This window comes from Mustela erminea, chromosome 4, assembly GCF_009829155.1.
Source record: "Mustela erminea isolate mMusErm1 chromosome 4, mMusErm1.Pri, whole genome shotgun sequence".
Taxonomy (NCBI): Eukaryota; Metazoa; Chordata; class Mammalia; order Carnivora; family Mustelidae; genus Mustela; species Mustela erminea.
This window is the reverse complement of record NC_045617.1, coordinates 18,667,408-18,686,683: the sequence shown is the minus strand read 5'-3', so window position 1 is coordinate 18,686,683 and position 19,276 is coordinate 18,667,408. Positions and strand designations below refer to the sequence as shown.

General features: G+C 38.4%; 1 protein-coding gene across 1 annotated transcript in view; it reads right to left on the bottom strand.

The window, feature by feature from the left end:
• HS3ST5 (heparan sulfate-glucosamine 3-sulfotransferase 5) overlaps positions 1-18,141 on the bottom strand; it is a 155,524-nt gene extending 137,383 nt beyond the window's left edge. Inside the window, exon 1 of the mRNA XM_032338780.1 lies at positions 17,940-18,141. The gene's annotated coding sequence lies outside the window, so the exon portion shown is untranslated. The remainder of the gene's footprint in view (positions 1-17,939) is intronic.
• Between the last annotated feature and the right edge of the window lie 1,135 nt (positions 18,142-19,276).

Genomic DNA, 19,276 nt, shown 5'->3' with positions numbered 1-19,276 from the left:
TAAATTAATTAAGCTTCTGCTTTCCGCTCAGGTCATGATCCCAGGGTCCTGGGATCGAGTCCCACATCAGGCGACCTGCTCAGCGGGGAGTCTGCTTCTCCCTCTGGCCCTTCCCCATCTCATGCTCTCTCTCTCACTCACTCTCTCAAATAAATAAATACAATCTTAAAAAAAAAAAGATAAATTACACCAACATTTTATATGATCCCCATCTAAGTTTCTTTTCTATTAACTTCAGAAGCTTTCTTTAATGAGTTTTATGAATATATTTCTTAATATTATGCTACAAAATAAAGACTTCATTTACCAAGACAAGTGTTTAACTTTATATACGTCAGTAGGAAATGTGTTAAAAACCAGCTTTCATTTCTGGATTACACAGAAGGACCAAAAAGTTATTTCCATTTATGACACTGTTGTGGTACAGAAAATACTTGGCGTAACAGACGAAGCTAGAAGAATCAAACAGAATCCAAATTAGACTCAAAGTGCTCAGAGGCTTTGAAATAGTTGAAAGATCATGTAAAGGGATTGCTAATATCTAAGATATAATGAACGGGAGAAAAAGACCCTCCCGTGACATGTGCATAGGTTATGTCCCCCACATTATTTTGCAGTCTTAAGGGAAATATGTTAGAAAGACATATTGTCACACTCTGGAGCGATTTTATGTGAGAACTGGCAACTGGAATTCAAAATTTTAGGCCTGGCTGCGGGTATGGTCTATAACTGCCTCTCACTGATCCCAGAGCAAACCTATCTGTATCAAGGGAGGTTCTCCTCATGAACTGGTAAGCTGTTTGCTTACCTGGGGCTTAACAGGAGTTACACATCAAATTAGCAGGAGTCTCCCCTCCAGGAGCCACAGAGCTGCTTCCAAAGACAGCAGGCCTGGTCTTCTGCAAAATCATTATCATGGTCACAGTGGATATTCCAAACTTCTGCTGGTCTTCCCTAGGGGGAGCTTCTGGCATTGGGTTAGGATATGCAGGAGGGAGGGAGGTACATGATGTTGTTGATGGTTTTGTGCTCTTTTCTCACTGACACTACCAGAGCAATGGGTACCCCTCTAATCTATCACTCCTCCTCTTGAACCCTAAGATCACGACACCAACTTTACATGCTCTAAGTCCTGGTGGGAAAAACAAAAGTGGTGGTAGCGGTTTATGATTTCTTATTAACAAGTACATGAACTGGATCAAACTCTTTTACACATCATTTTCAATATGATTCAACATTTTGGGGGGGCTTCTAATTAGACATGTTTACTTTTGCAATTTGATTGAAGAACTCTCGATTTTCTCTATCTCTGAACATTTAAGCAATACATTGCCTGGAGTTTTTAACTCCCTTCGCTTGTCCACCACAGTCGGTTCATTGAGCCCTTCGGTTAGCTGTTTTGTCCTTCCAGCTTCTCTCCGAGGCATCTGTCTGTCTTCCGGCCTGCAGATGCCGGCCTTCTCAGCAGCGCCCTCCCTTTCCTTCATAACGTGCCCGTCTGGGCTATTTCCTCTATATGCTTGTCCGCAGGTATCTCAGGAGAAGATACACTTCCAGTTGTAAAGGACTTACGGTCTCCTGGGGCACGAGCTGAAACACAGGGCTCCTTTGTGGCCTAGGAGAATCAGGCCAAACCCCTTGGTTGGCATGCAAAATCTTTCACAATTTTACCTCGCTGACCTCCCAATCCACCTCTGTTCCTCCCTCACAACCTCAGTTTGAACTGAGGTGAACTCAGTTTGAACCTGTGGTGAACTCAACCCCGTCAAGTTGCCCACTAAGCTTCTTCCCTGTTTTATGTACTTGACTGCCTCTTTCTTTGCCTGTAACTAAATCCCAAGCCTTCCTCATGGGCTGTACTGCTCTTCATTTTACTGATAGCAGTGCTTTTATTTATTTATTTATTTATTTATCTATCTTTTTCCCAGGACTCTTCCTATTCTCATGTCTTGCCCCACCACCCTGATTTTCTCTCCCTGGACATGTCCTTATCTTATCCTTGGATGTCCAGGTGCCCCTTTATGAACATTTATCTTGTCAACTGGAAGTAACTTTTTTCCTTCTCGGAACATCTGAATGTATTAATCTACTCCTTCACTATAGGATGTATCCATTTTTAAGCTTCTAATTTGAAATGAATTTAGGCTTATAGAAAGTCTGGAGTTCCCAATATATCCTTTAATCAGATTCTTCGAATGTGAATCTCTCACGTAACCATATTGGCAAATGAAGGAATTAAGACTGCAACGATACTTAAATGGTTAAATCCTAGAGTTTATTTGGGTATCATCAGTTTTTCTAGTAATGTACTTTTTCTGGTCCAGGATCCAATTCAGGATCCCACATTGCATGGAGCTGTCCTACTACTAGGCTTCCTCCAAACTGTGACAATTCCTCAGCCTGTCCTTACCCTTTATGACCTTAACAGCTTTTTACCATATAAAATCATCACATTTGTACATGTGTATTCCCTCACTCTGCCCTAAGTTTCCTGAAAGGAAGTGTCACTGAGACATGTTTTTATTCCCAGTAGCACATGATGGGAACTCAATAATTACTACTTAACTATGGGCCAGAAAGGATTAGAAAGAATAGTAACAAAATCTATGTAATGAAATAGTGAGCTGTGTGCTATGGTAACTTCAAGTTATTATAAAAGTTAGAGGGCAAGACTGCAGAATTGTAAGACACAGAACTGTCTTTGCAGATACTGTATCTGAGCCCATCTTCCCCAGGTGCCAAGAGCAGAAATCACTGGAGCTCATCATGGTGCAGGGATCCCTGGTGGCCAGCCGGAAGGGTAGATGCAGCTTCAGTCTCAGCATCTAGCAAAACTGTTGTCAGATCTCATGAAAAACAGACCTCATCTGTCCTTTGTCCTGTGCACAGATCACTGAGCTCAAGTAATTCCTCCCTGCCTCTCAACACCTGGGTTTCTGTCCTGTAGCTTTCTGTTAAGAGACTTGGGACAGAGAACGCCAATCTTCTTGCCTGGAACCCTGAATCCCAGCTGGCTTCTTATCTGGTTCTCCCTACAAGTGACTGACAGTATGTCCTTGAAGCCCCATACCATGATACCACAACTCACCTACTCTTTGCTATCTCCAGCTCCCTGGATTTCCTGAGTGTGATAACCTATCTGGCTCTACTGTGACCACTCCTCTAAGAAACCACGACAAGGGGGCTCCTGGGTGGCTCAGTGGGTTAAAGCCTCTGCTTTCAGCTTAGGTCATGGTCTCAGGGTCCTGGGATCGAGCCCCACATCAGGCTCTCTGCTCAGTGGGGAGCCTGCTTCCTCCTCTCTCTCTCTCTGCCTGCCTCTCTGCCTACTTGTGATCTCTGTCTGTCAAATAAATAAATAAAATCTTAAAAAAAAAAAAAAGAAAGAAACCACGACAAGGCTAAGCTGACAAGTCAGTGCTTTTTTTTTTCATGCTGTCATACCCTATGGTTGCCCTCCTTGGTCATGAAGGCTTCTTCTCCTTTCCTACCAGTTCCTACTGCAAGAGTCCTAGCATATTTCAGAATCGTGCCCATTCCCCTTATGACTCAGATATGCCGTTATTTCACTTTGTTTCAAATTATTGTGGTATCTGTCCAAATTGACACTTTCTCATTAGTACTGTAGAGACTGGATCTGTGTCCGCCCCCCGCCCCCCGCCCCCCACCAACCCACTGCACTTGTTAGCTTCTGCCTGCCAAAGAGTCCACTCATCTCCTGGGGCCACAGAAGCTTTGCTTTGTTTTGAAGGGACTCTAATTACTGACAGCTGAAATTCCTTAATTTCAGTTCTACCCTGCATTAGCTTCAGATCTTTCACAAAGATCCAGAAATAGCTTCTGACAGGTTCAAGAGAAATTGAACTGATATCTGTTGGGTTTTAACCGGAGCACTGCTGCATAATTTTTCATTTTTCTTTGGAAGGTCTTAGCACAAAGGGAAAACATGCCTAGTAGGGTCCCACAGAGGTGTTTTGACATTAGGCTTAATAAAGCATGAAGAACTCATTAATAAATAATGTTCTGCTAGGTTAACAAATAAAGCTGAATGCACTGGCTAGACCCTGGAGTAAATCAAATCACGCATGCAGCCATGCGACTTGTTAACTTGCCGTGGTCTCTTCACAATGTCTGGTACAGCCCAGTGCAATGAGGCACAAATAAAACCAGCATCCTCTGGTTATGATGCAGACTGTCAATTTTTTTTTCCCCTACACTCTGTGGGCCCCAAATTGTAAGCAAACCTTCACCGATGTTGATCAGGAGGCATTCCACTGATACATTTAATCTTTGCTAAAAGGAAGGTACCACTCCTCAGCCTATCTACCCGACAGCAGGCACAGGTATAGCCCCCCATCTCATATCCTTTGTCTCATGATCTACAAACAGGGAGCTAGAGAACGGGCTAATGTGTGCACACAGGCTAGTCTATTCAGCCAACACGGTCACTGATGAACTCTTTAACAGGCCCAGAAAAACTTCCCAGGGGCATCCAGAAGCAGAGAAAAGAAACATCCTCCATTTTAAAAAAAGACGAAAGAAAAAGAAGGAAAGGAAAGGGAAAAGGAAAAGGGAAAGGGAAGGGGAAAAGGAAAGGAAATGAAATGAAAATGAAAAAAAGGAAAAGAAAGTGCAGTGCTCCTAAAGAGCTCTTTCCCTGGATTCCGAAGGTTGCTGTTTTTTAGCCAGAGAGAGATTCCTGAGTCAGTGAAAGCCCTCTCCCACTCCTGCCCACCCCTAGCAGTGGTGGGTGGGGGGGGAAGCTATGGTACTTCAGGCAGTTGGATTTCTCTTTTGGTTCTCCGGTGCTGAAGGCAGCTGCCGCGTCACCAAGCTTTTCTCATGATTAAAAGCTGATGGACAGCTGTCAAGTGTCAGTTAAGCATGACTCACTCCAGCTGCTCAACAATCTGGAGGGACACAGTCTCCTGCCCCACACTCGTCTGACGGCGCACATTCACCACTCACGGGCTTTGCTGGAAAGCCAACCGCCATGCAGCACAACGCAAACACTTCCAGGCACCGTCTGATGAAACAACTTGTTGGGAGGGTTCGATTTCAACTCAAAGGGCTTGCCAACCATGCCCATATGCACGGTTTTACGCATCTTGCCAGACCTTTTATGTGGTTATGATGACAAAGTCATTGAGTTGCCATTTAAATCCTGCTCCAAAGCTGCAGATTTAAAGCAACCACTATCCTGAGAGCAAAAATATCCCATTAAACAATCTTACGGAATCTTTTCACAATTCCTGGATGCTTATATATATATGTACATAATATGTAGACAGCTGTAGGATGATATAAAGTTATATATAGTTTCTTCATTTCCAAGTTTATGGAAACAATGAAAATGAAGGAGCGGTCAGGGTTCAAAGTGCTGCATTTCAAGATTTTATTTTTGAGACGAGAAACCGTGTGGGATAGTAGAAATGTGACTAGTTTATAGCGATCGAGCCTTACGCAGTATTTCCATGACTCATCCCTTTTAGCCTCAGTCGTTCTCTGATACTGGCAACATTACCATCTGCACTTTACATAGAGGAAATTGGGACTTAGCAAACTGAAGGTGTCCAAGGTCACACAGAGAGTGAGTAGCAGAACTAGGGATTTAAATTTAGGCAGTCTGATTCCAGAGTTCCCATATTCTTAATCCACTCAGGGATGGCTCCCACCACTCACCAGGGACAACATGGGAAAACCCCCACCCCACCCCAGTTAAAATGAGATGATTTTCAATGCCAAGGTGGAAAACAAAATCAGAAAGAATATTTTCATTTTATTACCTGAATAAGTAAGCAGCTCTAGCTTCAGTGACAAATGTCCTTGACATTTACTCAGATAGATATTGGTTTGAATAATTTCCTTCAGAAAAGAAATAATACTCAAAACCCCAGTGTTGAAAATTTTGATACTTTTGGAAAAGAGGAAAGCTTGGTTGAAAGGGTTTGGAGTCTTTCAGTAGGTATTAAGTTTTGAAAGAATGATGTCCTCTCCTGATGTGCTGGGAGTGAGCTGGGATTCACACAGAACACCGTGAAGAAATGGGAAACGGATACCTTGATTAGGCCTAGCCTGAGATGACATTATTATTTTTTTTTTAAAAGATTTTATTTACTTATCAGAGAGAGAGGGGGAGAGAGCGAGCACAGGCAGACAGAAAGGCAGGCAGAGGCAGAGGGAAGAGGCAGGCTCCCTGCTGAGCAAGGAGCCCGATGTGGGACTTGATCCGAGGACGCTGGGATCATGACCTGAGCCGAAGGCAGCTGCTTAACCAACTGAGCCACCCAGGTGTCCCAAGATGACATTATTTGATCCCTGTTCGGAATCAACACCTAAATTGCCTGTGTTGAGTTCAAATCACTAGGAAATACACATGAATGGAACTTTGGGCATAAGTTTTTGTATGCACCGAACTATTTACATATAAAATACAGAAAGAGAATTTATAATGGCCATCTCAATCCATATAGAATTCCTAATTATTATTAATTCGGTGTAATCTGACTTCCTTCTTTTGCCTCTGTGTTTTCACTTCCCCAATTAGATTGAAAGCTCTTTGTGGGAGGAAACTGCATTCGGTATTTCTTTGTTACCCTGTGGAAAACAATTCTACTTTCCACAGTAAGTGATTTATTATGCAAGTCTGAACTCTAGACAAAAATGTGTAAATGCAAATGCTCATTCACAATAAATGTGGTGCCTTGAGGCACTATTTCTAGCTTATAAGTATTTGAATATTATATTACATGATATTGTCTGTCAAACCATACTTTCAATCATATTACTTTATTTTTACCAATTTACATAATGGGTGAAAAGACAATGAAAGGCAAAGGTGCATTCAATTTTATTCACCTTAAGAGGCAAACTAAGACACTCTGATCACCTAGGCTTACATAGAAGGGAAAGCTGGTTCACTAACTCCTTTGGTTATCAGAGAACAATTCATCTAAGAAGTGATTAAAAATGGAAAAAAAAAACCCCACATTCCTTTGGGAAAAGAATATGCAAAAAACGTGGAGCCTTCTAAATCACATAAATATTCATGGAAGGGGGAAAGGAAAAAAGGGATAGACATTTCCAAGGACATCAGTAAAGGCTTCAGACAAAATGAATCCAATCAATCAAAAATAAGCATAAATCAGTTATTTTCAGTTTCCTCCCTCTTTGGTAATCTGAAATATATTAGCTTTGTGTTTTCTTAAACATCCTTTTCTGTCATTGTTGAAAATATTAAACAATTAGTCTAAAAGGCTTAATGCTCGAATACTAATAATCAGCCATCACATTAATAAGAACCAGATGTAGTTTTAAATTATAATTTCCAATTAACTTTACCTATTAGAGAAGACTTTAACTGAATTGTGTTCTGAATATCAGAACAGATAGAAGATCCAGATTTTAGATTTTCAGTCTTAGGGGATTTACAAGTGTACAGTAACAAGTAAAAACTGGGTAAACTGTACAGTTAACTTCATTCTCTATCAGACAAAACCATCAAAACCTTGATAAGTTCACAAGTACTCATTAAGCCTGCTGGACCCTAGGTATTTACAGCTGTTTTTCATAATCATCATCATCAATCATTTAGATCCTTGTACCTACTGCTTTACATACTTTTTAATTTACTTAAGATTTAAATTATATCGGTTTAATAAATGATATGCCTGGAAATGCCTATGAAAACTCTTTTCTGTGCCTTGAGAAACCCCAATTTTGTCATTATATAAAACCATGGTTATATCTTTCATTTCAAGCAAATTTAGAATCAACTTACAAGAACCAAATGTACAGCATTTTAAGATGTATTATAATGCTTAAAGTAGAAGCTGTCTTAGAAAATTAACTGATACTGCTTTAATTGTTTAATATATATATTTTTTTCATATGAAACTCCCTGGGCTTAACAGAAAGAATTTTTAATGCTTTTTTGTTGTGTTTTGAATATACTGCCACCCTGCTCTATTAAATCTACTGGAATTATTTTCCAATCAGTTACATAATTTTTCCCTTCTGAGGGTTCATAGAGTTTGCACATGACTCTGTATCATTTCCTAGAGACACCAAGGGACCTAGGGCCCAGATGCTACTTATACTGTTTTCTAAACTCAGCATTTTACTATTTATAACTTTCTCCTTCCACAATTCACTGAAAAATAATACAGTTGTACTTCATTTGTGCTTTATATACTGATGAATAGGTAAGTAATTTCAAGACTTCATAAATAATTTCACTTATTTTTTTAAAGAAAAACTCTCTAAAGATTACTCTAATTTTTTTTAAAGTCACCTCTGGTAGTGGTATAGGGGTTATCAAATATAGGAGGCCATTCTGGGAGCTCAGGCACACTTACAGGTAAGAGGACTTTGTGGAATTCAAAGGTATGGTTGGTCAGTGTTCCTTATTTTAAAGGAAACATTATTTTAGTAATAACCACTGGAAAATCTCAGGTAGAGCGATGTACCTGGAAACATACTTGATTTGCATTTTAAAGAAAGGATTCTGATCCCTGTTCTCCCGCTAACTGGCTTCCTAGACATACCATCTAGCCCGCACAAATGAAGTCCCTCTTCGGGACTCCGTTTCCACACCTGCAAAGTGTAAGCAGGTGGAATACAATTTCTGGGATCCCTTCCAGCTCATACAGGCTGTGATGCGAGAGCACTGGTAGTTAAGCACTGATAGTATATGAGAATCAACGTGAAAATAATTCTTCAAGTGGGATCACAATATGAATAAATGAAAAATGACTATAGGTTATTTCTTTAATTTTTGACATTTTTATTAATTTATTTATTTTTAAGATTTTTATTTATTTAAGACAGAGAGAGAGAGCAAGAGTACAAGTTGGGGGGTTGGAGGAAAGGCAGAGGGAGATGCAGATTCCCCTCTGAGTAGGGAGCCCAATGCAGGACTCGATTCCAGGACCCCAGGATCATGACCTGAGCCACAGGCAAATTCTTAACTGACCGAGCCACTCAGGCACCCATATAGGTTATTTCATTTAAATATGCACTCAAGGGGCGCCTGGGTGGCTCAGTGGGTTAAGCCGCTGCCTTCGGCTCAGGTCATGATCTCAGGATCCTGGGATCGAGTCCCGCATCAGGCTCTCTGCTCAGCAGGGAGCCTGCTTCCTCCTCTCTCTCTCTCTCTCTCTCTCTGCCTGCCTCTCTGCCTACTTGTGATCTCTCTCTGTCAAATAAACAAATAAAATCTTTAAAAATAAATAAATAAATAAATAAGCACTCAAATTTAGAGTTCAATCCTCATTTTTCTGAAACTCAAGTAAGAATCTTATCTCAAGTGTCCATAACTATATATTTCCAAAAATCCAGATTAATTCTAAAAGTTAATATATTTTTACCTGATGTTTGGATCTTTTTGGACTAATGTGGCATTGCTTAACATCCCTGACAAGAATTATGGTTACAGTGATACCATAATTTAAAGTCACTCCATAAATCATAAGCTTTCAGGACAAAAGACAAAAAAATTAAATTTAATGTCATTTTGTATTCTTCATCATTTGAACCCTGGAAATTCCACGGCATTACTTGGAGGGCATTTATTGATTAGATCACCCGTAACAAAACCGGGGCAAAGAACTCCAGGGCTAACACTTAGGTAACACACAAGGTCGACTGCTTTAGTTTGGCTAAACTCTAAGGTAAAGCTCTTAAGTGTGAGTGCCAGCGCATGGAGGCTTGTCATTAACGTAAGAACATTTGGAAGAGTCATCGAAGAATGATTCTACCCTCCAAGTCTGATCCACATACTCTGATTTTAAGTCAGCCAGACTGAACATAGAGAAAAATCTCCTGAAGAGCTGGTCCTAATACAGAAGTATCAGATGTGGTCCCACTGCCATGCCCTCTGTTCTGTCATTACCCCCCTGCCTGTCTTACCTTTTCTTTTCTTCCTTTCAGGCCTTTGTGGAGTCTCTATGCTATGACATAATTCACTTACTTGTTACAATTCATTAGTGTTGTCTGCATGTCCCCCGTTTCCCAAAATGCCACATTTTGTTCACTACTGCATCTTAAGTCCTAAAACTGCCTGGTACTTAGTACTCATTATCCAAAGACTCTTTGAATGGAAAAAGAAATGAAGTTTGCACTGGATTATAACCTGTCCAGCTACAGGGCATCCTTCTCACTGGAATCACTGTACTATGCTTAAAAAACAAATACTTTCCAAGCCAGTGTAGTTTCTAAATTTCATACTGGGCTTGGCTGGACATTTACTTCCCTTGTTATAAAAAAAATCAATCCTTAAACTTGGCAGTGTTGACCAGACACGAGGAAAATACAGCGGTCACGGCTTGGTGTTTATATACCTTACTCACGAGAGAAGAACCTGGGCACGAGCATGGAGGTAGGACAGTTTGTGGTTGTAAAATACCGGCTCAGACACTCCTCTCCTCTGTCTGGTTTTAGCCAACTTGATGGAACTGCTGTCTAGAATGTTCTTATTCAAAGGAGAAGACCAATACCTTAGTAATGTGTGGTTTCCATAGTTCAACTTGCATTTATTACAGAGGTGGTTATTCTGATATCAGCAGACAAAAGACGAGAACTGAGCAATCTTTACTTTCTCAAACAAAAGTAAAAAAATTTTGGCCCACATAGTTGAGGCTTAGTAGGAGAGAAAGAAATTAAACTGGAGAAAATTTATGTAAATTAGAAAAAAAAAACTCTGCTCCTTAGGAATAAAATGGTATTCTGAAATATAATCATTTCATTTAAATCCTTTTGCTGAACTAATATATCGTAAAGGCCACTGTATTACATTTTTATTTTTGAGTGTTTTTCTCTTTTTATTTTAATAGGAGTGTCACCTGCTAGCATACATGACATTTCTTCACAATTTTAGGTCAGAAAAAATAAGCTTTTTTTCCCCCCACATAATTTTTCATGCTCTACAAAGTTTGCCATCATAAACCACTCTGCATTTATTATAAATAGGATTGCATTAGAAAAGCTATTTAACTGTATTCCATTTCACTTGTGAGGCTAAGCGGCTTTGCATGGTAACTAAGTTGTGTTGCTGGGACGATGCTTGGAGGCCGTGTTAACCTGGAACTGGAGTTACCTAGACGTGCCCTACTGGACTCAGGAGTCTGCAGAACAAGAAACCTGCTTCGAGGAGGATGGGAAGCTGTTACAATCTGCGTTCCTAAATGGAATGAAAATTTTTGCTCAGCAGAAACCTCTCGATGGCAAAAACTCTGAAATTATATCCTGCTGTTAAGAATACCTGTTGGGGGCGAGAGGAAGAGGAACAGTCCACTGTTCTTCAAATCAAATAAGTTTAACGTACACATGCACAGTCTTAGTGGGAGCTATAGTTGGTTTGTTTGTCTCCCAAAGACAAGCAACTCGAAACTCCCTTACGTTGATAATGAAAAAATTATTGTCATAAGCAAGTACTTGATTTTTGGTTAATAGGTGGTTTTGTCTTTGACATGGAAATATTTTCTCTTGGGGCTCCTGGGTGGCTCAGTGGGTTAAGCCTCTGCCTTCGGCTCAGGTCATGATCTCAGGGTCCTGGAATCGAGCCCCGCATCGGGCTCTCTGCTCAGTAGGGAGCCTGCTTCCCCCCCACCCCCGTCTGCCTCTCTGCCTACTTGTGATTTCTGTCTGTCAAATAAATAAATAAAATCGTTAAAAAATATATTTTCTCTTGAAACTAAATTTCAATGCAAGTGTTTTGCTTTATAACAGGGAAGATGACTTTGTGGACTTAGTCCAACACCTAAAATGTGGACAACAGCTACTTCTTGGGATGTTTTTAGAAGTTAGGGCTATTTGCTGAACAAACTCCTATGGTAGCCCTGAAAACCATTATTTATTTGCAATTGTATATGTTCATTATATGATCATTCACTACAAAGTTCCTCTTTTGTCTTAATGCTTTTTGGCCCTAAATTTCACCTTGGCTTTTCTAAATATTTTTTTCAAAGATTTTGTTTTTCAGTAATCTCTAAACTCAACATGGAGTTCGAACCCACAAGCCCAAGAGTCACATTCTTTACTCACTGAGCCAGCCAGGGTCTTCTAAATTTCGCCTTTTCTCATACTAAGATTCTAACTCGTAATGTCTTTAGATTGCTTTTGCCTACCTTCATTTTCAAATTTTTGAATAACTTTGTTTTGGACCCATCCTTGTATGCAAGCTGAGAATTTAGTTCTGTACTGTGATCTAATTGAAACTAATAATTTCTTTGAAAGAAATAAATGTATTCCATGTATTAATATGAAGGATATGACAGGATATTTTTTCATAAGATTTTACGTGTTCTGTTAAAGGTTTTGAAAATCATTATATGGTCTGTTTGCCTTGTTTAATATTTATATATAGTTTCTTGAGCATATTTAATAGGGTGCATATTTTCTTCTAATTTATAACTTTGTAAGTTCACGTAATAACCAACATATGGAGTTTGTAACTTCATGTAATAACCTTGATCTTCTACATCTTTAGAATGTTTTTCATTCTTGATGAGGAGTACAGAGAAGTTCTTTTCTTCTTTCTTCTCCGCATTCTTTTTGGCCCAGTGTTGGACAACAGCATGACTTCTCAGTGTCTTTTTTTTTTTTTTTTTTTTGCACTCTTAAATACTTCTATAACTTGATTTGTCAGGTTTAAAGGATATCCACTGATGCCTAGATATCGAGAATAAAGCAATAAGCCAACTTATTGCATGCACCAACTTATTGCTGTTGCACCCTCCTAATTTTTGTTGGTTGCTTTAGTTCTGTAGGACGTTATACTTGTATGCTCTGTCCCCCTCATCGACATACGTATTTCAGATTTAGTTTTACGGTGACATAGGTTTAATGCTCATGATTGGATTGGTTATTCTGCAGTCACCTCTTGGTTTGATGGACTCTGTCCTCCAACAGTGGTCCCCAGGAGGGCTCACCGGTAAGAGCAGTTCCTGAGTTCCTCTGTGCTCAGAATATTTGCTTTTACACTTGAACGGTAATTTGGCTGGTCATATATGCCTTGGGACCCACTTCTTTCCTATGATGACAGTAAATTCATGATCTCCCTAAGGTATTTTATTTCATTGTTAGATATCTCAACTGTAACCAGGTGAGTTTTGTTTCTTTTTGTAACTTTTGTGAAAATTGGTCTCCTTGAGAACTTCCAAAGGAGCAGCTTGTCGTCCCTGCCACATAAATTCCCAATCTAGGCTAAAAGTACCAAGTCATTGAAGGAGAGTTCTAAAGGCCAAAATGTCTCCAAAAAGCCTTTTTAGTAGACTCAATGATTTGTTACTCAGTAACGAATTACATCTTCCTTGCCCTCCTCCTTGAGCCGTACCCAAGTGATCTTTTAAAAAGCAAGTTATAGGGGGCCTGGGTGACTCAGTGGGTTAAGCATCTGCCTTCACCTCAGGTCATGATCTCGGGGTCCTGGGATCAAGCCCCACATCAGGCTCCTAGCACAGCAGGGAGCTTGCTTCTCCCTCTCCCTCTGTTGCTCTCCCTGCTTGAGCTCTCTCTCTCTCTCTTTCAAATAAATAAATAAAATAAAATTAAAAAAAAAAAAAGAAACTTCTTAAAAAAATAAAGCAAGTTAGAGTAATCCTTTCAGAGAAAAAAGGGACCTCTGGGATCATCTACTGCAAAGGTCTTATTTTAGGATGAAGAAACTGAAGCCCAAGGAAAGGTAGAGAGAGTTCTCCAAGGTCATGCCATTGCCAGGAAGCTGAGCCTGACCTTGAACCCCAGAGAATGCCAGGCAAGGGTTCTTTTCCTTTCACCAACTCCTCCAAAAATACAATGATCAATTTTTGTGTGTGGTGAGAACATTTAAGTTCTTCTCTCTTATGTGAGCTGATGGATATGTTAACTAATCTTACTGTGGTAATCATTTTGCAGTATATATGTGTACCAAATCATCATGTTGTATACCTTAAATGGATATAATGTTATAAATCAATTATCTCTCAATAAAGCTAAAAAAGACACAATGATCAAAATTGTTTCATTGCACCTAAAGAATTTAATGTACGTCCCATGACATACAAAAATCTACCTAATGTCTGGTTGAAAATTATTATTTCATGTCTCATTCTAACTATATATGGAGTGACTCATGCAGGATAGCTGTACTAGAGAATTTTCAGTGGGTTTATTGTTCATTTACATTACATAATTACATAAATTGTCACTTTCATTTTCTGTTTCTTGAAATTGAGGAACTTCAGATAAATGTAGATTTAGTTTTCTTTCACCAAACTCTCTAAACCATCATTTTGAAATCAAATTACACAGTTTATGCTTAAAACATAAGGGCCAGATTCTATCTTCAAATACACCACCCACTCTCTAACAGCAGAATTTGGCCCTAAAAACCCATTAACAAATATTGTCATTAAACTAAAGAGCTAATTACTTTGGATTCAGACAGAATGAACAAAATCATAGGCCAACCGCAGCTGGTGGTAATAATGGTGAGACTAACCGTATGTTACACTGGAGATTTAAAGAACAAAGACGTATTAACACTAATGTAACCAAACATATAAAATTATCCTCTAAATGGAGAAAGCTATTATAGCGGAAAAATTCTTGAAAGCACATTGGAATTATCTGATACATGAAATAAAGGATAATTCCAAGGAATTAATTGTCATAATTGGAAGTTACCAGTATTTAATGAAGAGAGAAACTTGAAAATTTTAGTGTCTTGCAATATCTACAAATGAAGAGTTATATCTAAGAATCATTTTCTCTTATTGGAAGTACTATCCTCACATTTAAATCAGTTTAAACTACAAGATGCAAGGGCTTTGCTTTATGGCTATTTTAAACAAAGGTTATCAGGACTACCTTATAGTTCTATAAAAGTAAATTTCCCAGATAACTGAATATTTTCCCAACCCTTGAAAAATATTTTAAAATTACATTAATAATACATAATTTAGAAAAAGTTTTACATACCCTGAAAAGCAGTAAGAATCAAACATAATTTATCAGTTGAACATAACCATTAATAGTGTTTTGCTATATATCATTCCAATTTTTTTCCTATACATCTGGTGCTTTTTTAATAAAAATGGGACTACATCAAAACATGGTCTGTAACTTGTTGCTTTCATTTACAGTGTATTATGAGTATTTCACCCACATCAATAATTATACTTTTACTACATAAATTTTAATGACTTAGCAACTTCTTAAATTGAGAACAATAAACACACTTTAATCTTTTCAGGTATCTCACAAATATCATTATTATACTGTTTCATAATAACGCTAACACTCTCCAGAGATTGTTACACAGTAAATCTTTCTCCTGTACGAAATGGCCCCAGATGGCTCTACTGTTCTACAGCTGTATCTGACTTCAGCTCTTTTCCTCCTTTGATATCAGAGTTCCATATAAAGCTGACCAAAGGGGAGGTGAACCATGAGAGACTATGGACTCTGAAAAACAATCTGAGGGGTTTGAAGTGGCGGGGGGCGGTGGGAGGTCGGGGTACCAGGTGGTGGGTATTAGAGAGGGCACGGATTGCATGGAGCACTGGGTGTGGTGCAAAAATAATGAATACTGTTATGTTGAAAATAATTAAAAAATAAATTAAAAAAAAAAACAAACCTAAAGTAGACTTAACTTGGCTGTTTTCATTTTTAGATTAATGACATGAAAGATTATCTACTGACAATGAAAGTAATTAACGATTTTAAGTTGAATTATATTAATAAGAACTCAGGTACTCTCTTTACTTCTTCAACCTTCATCTTGGATGACAATTTCTTTCTGGCCTTCCTTACCCAAAAAATCATTATTGAAAAACATTTGCTAGGTTTGCCTTGTTAAAGAGTCACACCTTGCCAGACAGATGTTGACTGCTCTTTGTATTAACCTTTTACACAGCAAGCTTGCAAGAGAAAAACATGTGATTATATATGAGGGGACCAGACTAGGAAGAACTTAATGGTCCATTTCTGCTCTAAAACTTTATGCTTCTATTCTTTAACAGAGTTTCTATAATTTATTCTTTTGTTGTATATTTGCCTCCTGAGTATGGAGCCTGTCTCACTCAGGTTCCCTGAAACTGCACAGTAAGTTTTCTTTAGGGAGTCACAACTTCAGAAAAATATGCCTGTGATAATGAATGTGACTCACTTGAGGACACTATTTCATTCTCTTTCCACCTGCTCCTCTGCAAAGGAAAAAGGAAAAGAAAAAAAAAAAGGCAGAAGAGTATTTTTCTATGTTTCTCTGAAATAAAAGTATTACAGAAGATTTGCACTAAAAGCTTTATTAAATCTTACTTGAGAACTTCTTTGAATCATAAACTTGTATGGTACCTACTTGAGGATTTTACAGTTTGGGTGCTACAAATTTTAGGATTTTATCATCAGATGTGGCAGTGAGAGCATTGCCTATTGAGAACAATACTGACAACAAATGGATGTGAAAATTCATTATTACAGCTAATCTAATTCTGTAATTGTCTAGATTACTTGAAGAAAGTGCTACCTTGTTTTATGCATGTCTATATTCATTTTATTTGTGTAATACTAATAACTAATATGTGTAGCTAATTGCCACTATGGGGATATACTTTTTTTTTTTATTAAGGATTTATTTTTGCCATTTGATATTTTATTGACAAGAAACCCTTTACAATATGAGCACATGCACACAAAAATTGAGAGAGAAAAAAAATGTCTATTAGCCTGAAATTCAACCGGAGGATTTTAATTAAAAATCTCACTCTTCACTAAGAAATAGGATCATGTTGTACCTTTAAGGAACCATCACAATTTCAGTTCTGCATCTGCCTCTACTAATCACTTTACCACTGGAGCAAAAAAGCAAACTTTACATAAACTTTAAACTGCACATAATAACGATGAAATTGCTAAATGAGATAAGGAAATATAATAAGGTGATATTCAAGAAATGTGCATATAACCTGCTATAAAGATATCACATGATTTAGAAGTTTTTATCTGCAAAGGACAATGAGTAGCTAATGGTGTGTTAAGCAGATTTGTTCTCTTGAAAATCTAATGCGGAGTTTTCCAAATGAAGAAAAAAAGAAAAAAAAAACTTCAAAAATGAAAAAATGCTTAGCCAACCCTGGTAATTCACTCATTATTTCTGTCTTCTTAGAAAGTTCTTAGAATTGATCCAATAAGTATAAACATCTGAATAAATTAAAACATTACAGAAAATAGAGAACCAGCTAAAGACCGCAATGGGCACACGCTCACTCTGAAAGCAAGACAGGGACTCCTGGGACTTAGCCCATCACACTGAACTTGAAAAAGCTGTACAGAGAGCACGAACTTCAGTTTGGGGGATCAAAAAAGGAGCACTAATTTAGCACCTCTGTGCTAAATGTGCCTTCCTTATTTATTCTTGTAGCTGAAGGAAACAAACATAAAACCCCATTTAGTATAAAGTTTGGACAATTAGAAGTATATCGTTTTGAATGTCAACTTCAGCATTTCCCAAAGGACCAAACCCACTTTCATCAGGATCCTTTGGGGTGCGTAAATAAAATGCAGGTTGCTGGGTCACATCTGAGGTGCAGTGCATCTAACTCTGTGAAATACGCCCAGGAAATCAGAATTTTACAGACCCTCTCCCCCAACCGTGTGACTGTCACTCACATTACTATTTGAAAGCCGCTGCGATTACCATGACTTTTTGTGTGAAACTGATGATCAGTTATCAAAGTTTACCACTGAACCCTGCTTATAATTACACTGATATGGCATGTAACAACTTTTATAGTTTACATTTTATTTTCCCTTCTTGCTGTGGAACTATACATAGATGGCTATTTTCCCCATATTCAGTAACTGCTTTTAACTTTTGTATATTTTATAAAATATATTAAATATTCACTTTTGATATAATTAAGGGTACATAGCAATGTGATTTCCTTCCAAAATTCACTTACCTTCAAATCTGTATGCTTATTCAGAAAGTTCTGAGCAGATACGATGGAAATTTCCAAGAAGACTATATGCAGTGGATTCTCTAATTTCCACGTATTTCAAGGTTGGCCAACGAGACCCCAGAAGAAGATACCAGAAACGCCATGGAGAAGGTAAGACACCAATACCGGAGCCTCTGGGCACCTGATTATCCCTGAACAGAAAAGAAACACCAGTAGTCAGTCACCTGAAATTCATAGAGAATCTGCTATGGAGAAGGTTATTTTCAGTAAACTGGCAGTGTTACTAAATTTAAACTTGGCCTGGGTTTGCTGCTCCCTGATTTAGCACAGTTGTCATTTAAAATTTCACGTCATTGTGAAGGCAGAATTGCATGATGCTACTGCCTGCAGAGGACGCCGGTTGAATTCACATGGCTTTAATTGACTATTTCTTCTAAACATTGCATCAAGTGGTATTACCAATTTTATTTTTGATATGCAGATGCTAGACTTTGGTGCTGAATTTCTTTCTAAGTCAAGGTTGATAAGTTCTCTTGGAAATACATCCTCACGTGAGCCTCTCTCCCACCCCCATAAAAGATAAAATGTGACGATACTTTTACAAAATCCCAATGGAATCATCTGGTACTTTTGCTATATTTTCTCTCATGCGTAATGCTTGCCAGGATAATTAGACATAAACAAAAATAATATCTTTCTCGTCAATATGTGTTGCCTCCTCAGGGAAACCAAAATTCTAGCAGTTTGCTGAATAAGTTAAGCAGACATTGGTAGGGGCTAATGGAAAAAGAGACTAAAACATCTCGTTTTAAAACTGGTAATTAACAGTGCAAATATTCTCCTAAAGAGTAGAGAAAGGGACATATACAGATAAATACAAAGTCAAATACGCAGGGACAAGAGCGTAATCCACATGTAAGCATAGAGTATACTACAAAACAAGTTTTTCATAGAAGACATTAATGTTTGGCCACCCAGACACCCTTCCCACTCTTCCTTCTTGCTGTATTTCACAAATAGAGAACAGAAAATCGAATAAAATGCTCACTTTTCCAGTCCCCTACTGCTAAGAATTAAGATTCTTAACTATAGGAAACAAACCGAGGGCTGCTGGGGAGGAAGTGGGTGGAGGGATGGGGTAATTGGGGGATGGGCATAAGGAGGAAACATGCATTGGTGGTATATGCAACTGATGAACTGCTGAACTCTACATCTGAAACTAATGACTAATGTTAGCTAACTGAATTTAAATAAAAAAAAAATTTGCTTTACTGATGAGAGATTCCTGTCCCTCCTCTCTGTTTCACATAACTGCTTGCCCTGAATGATAAGGATGT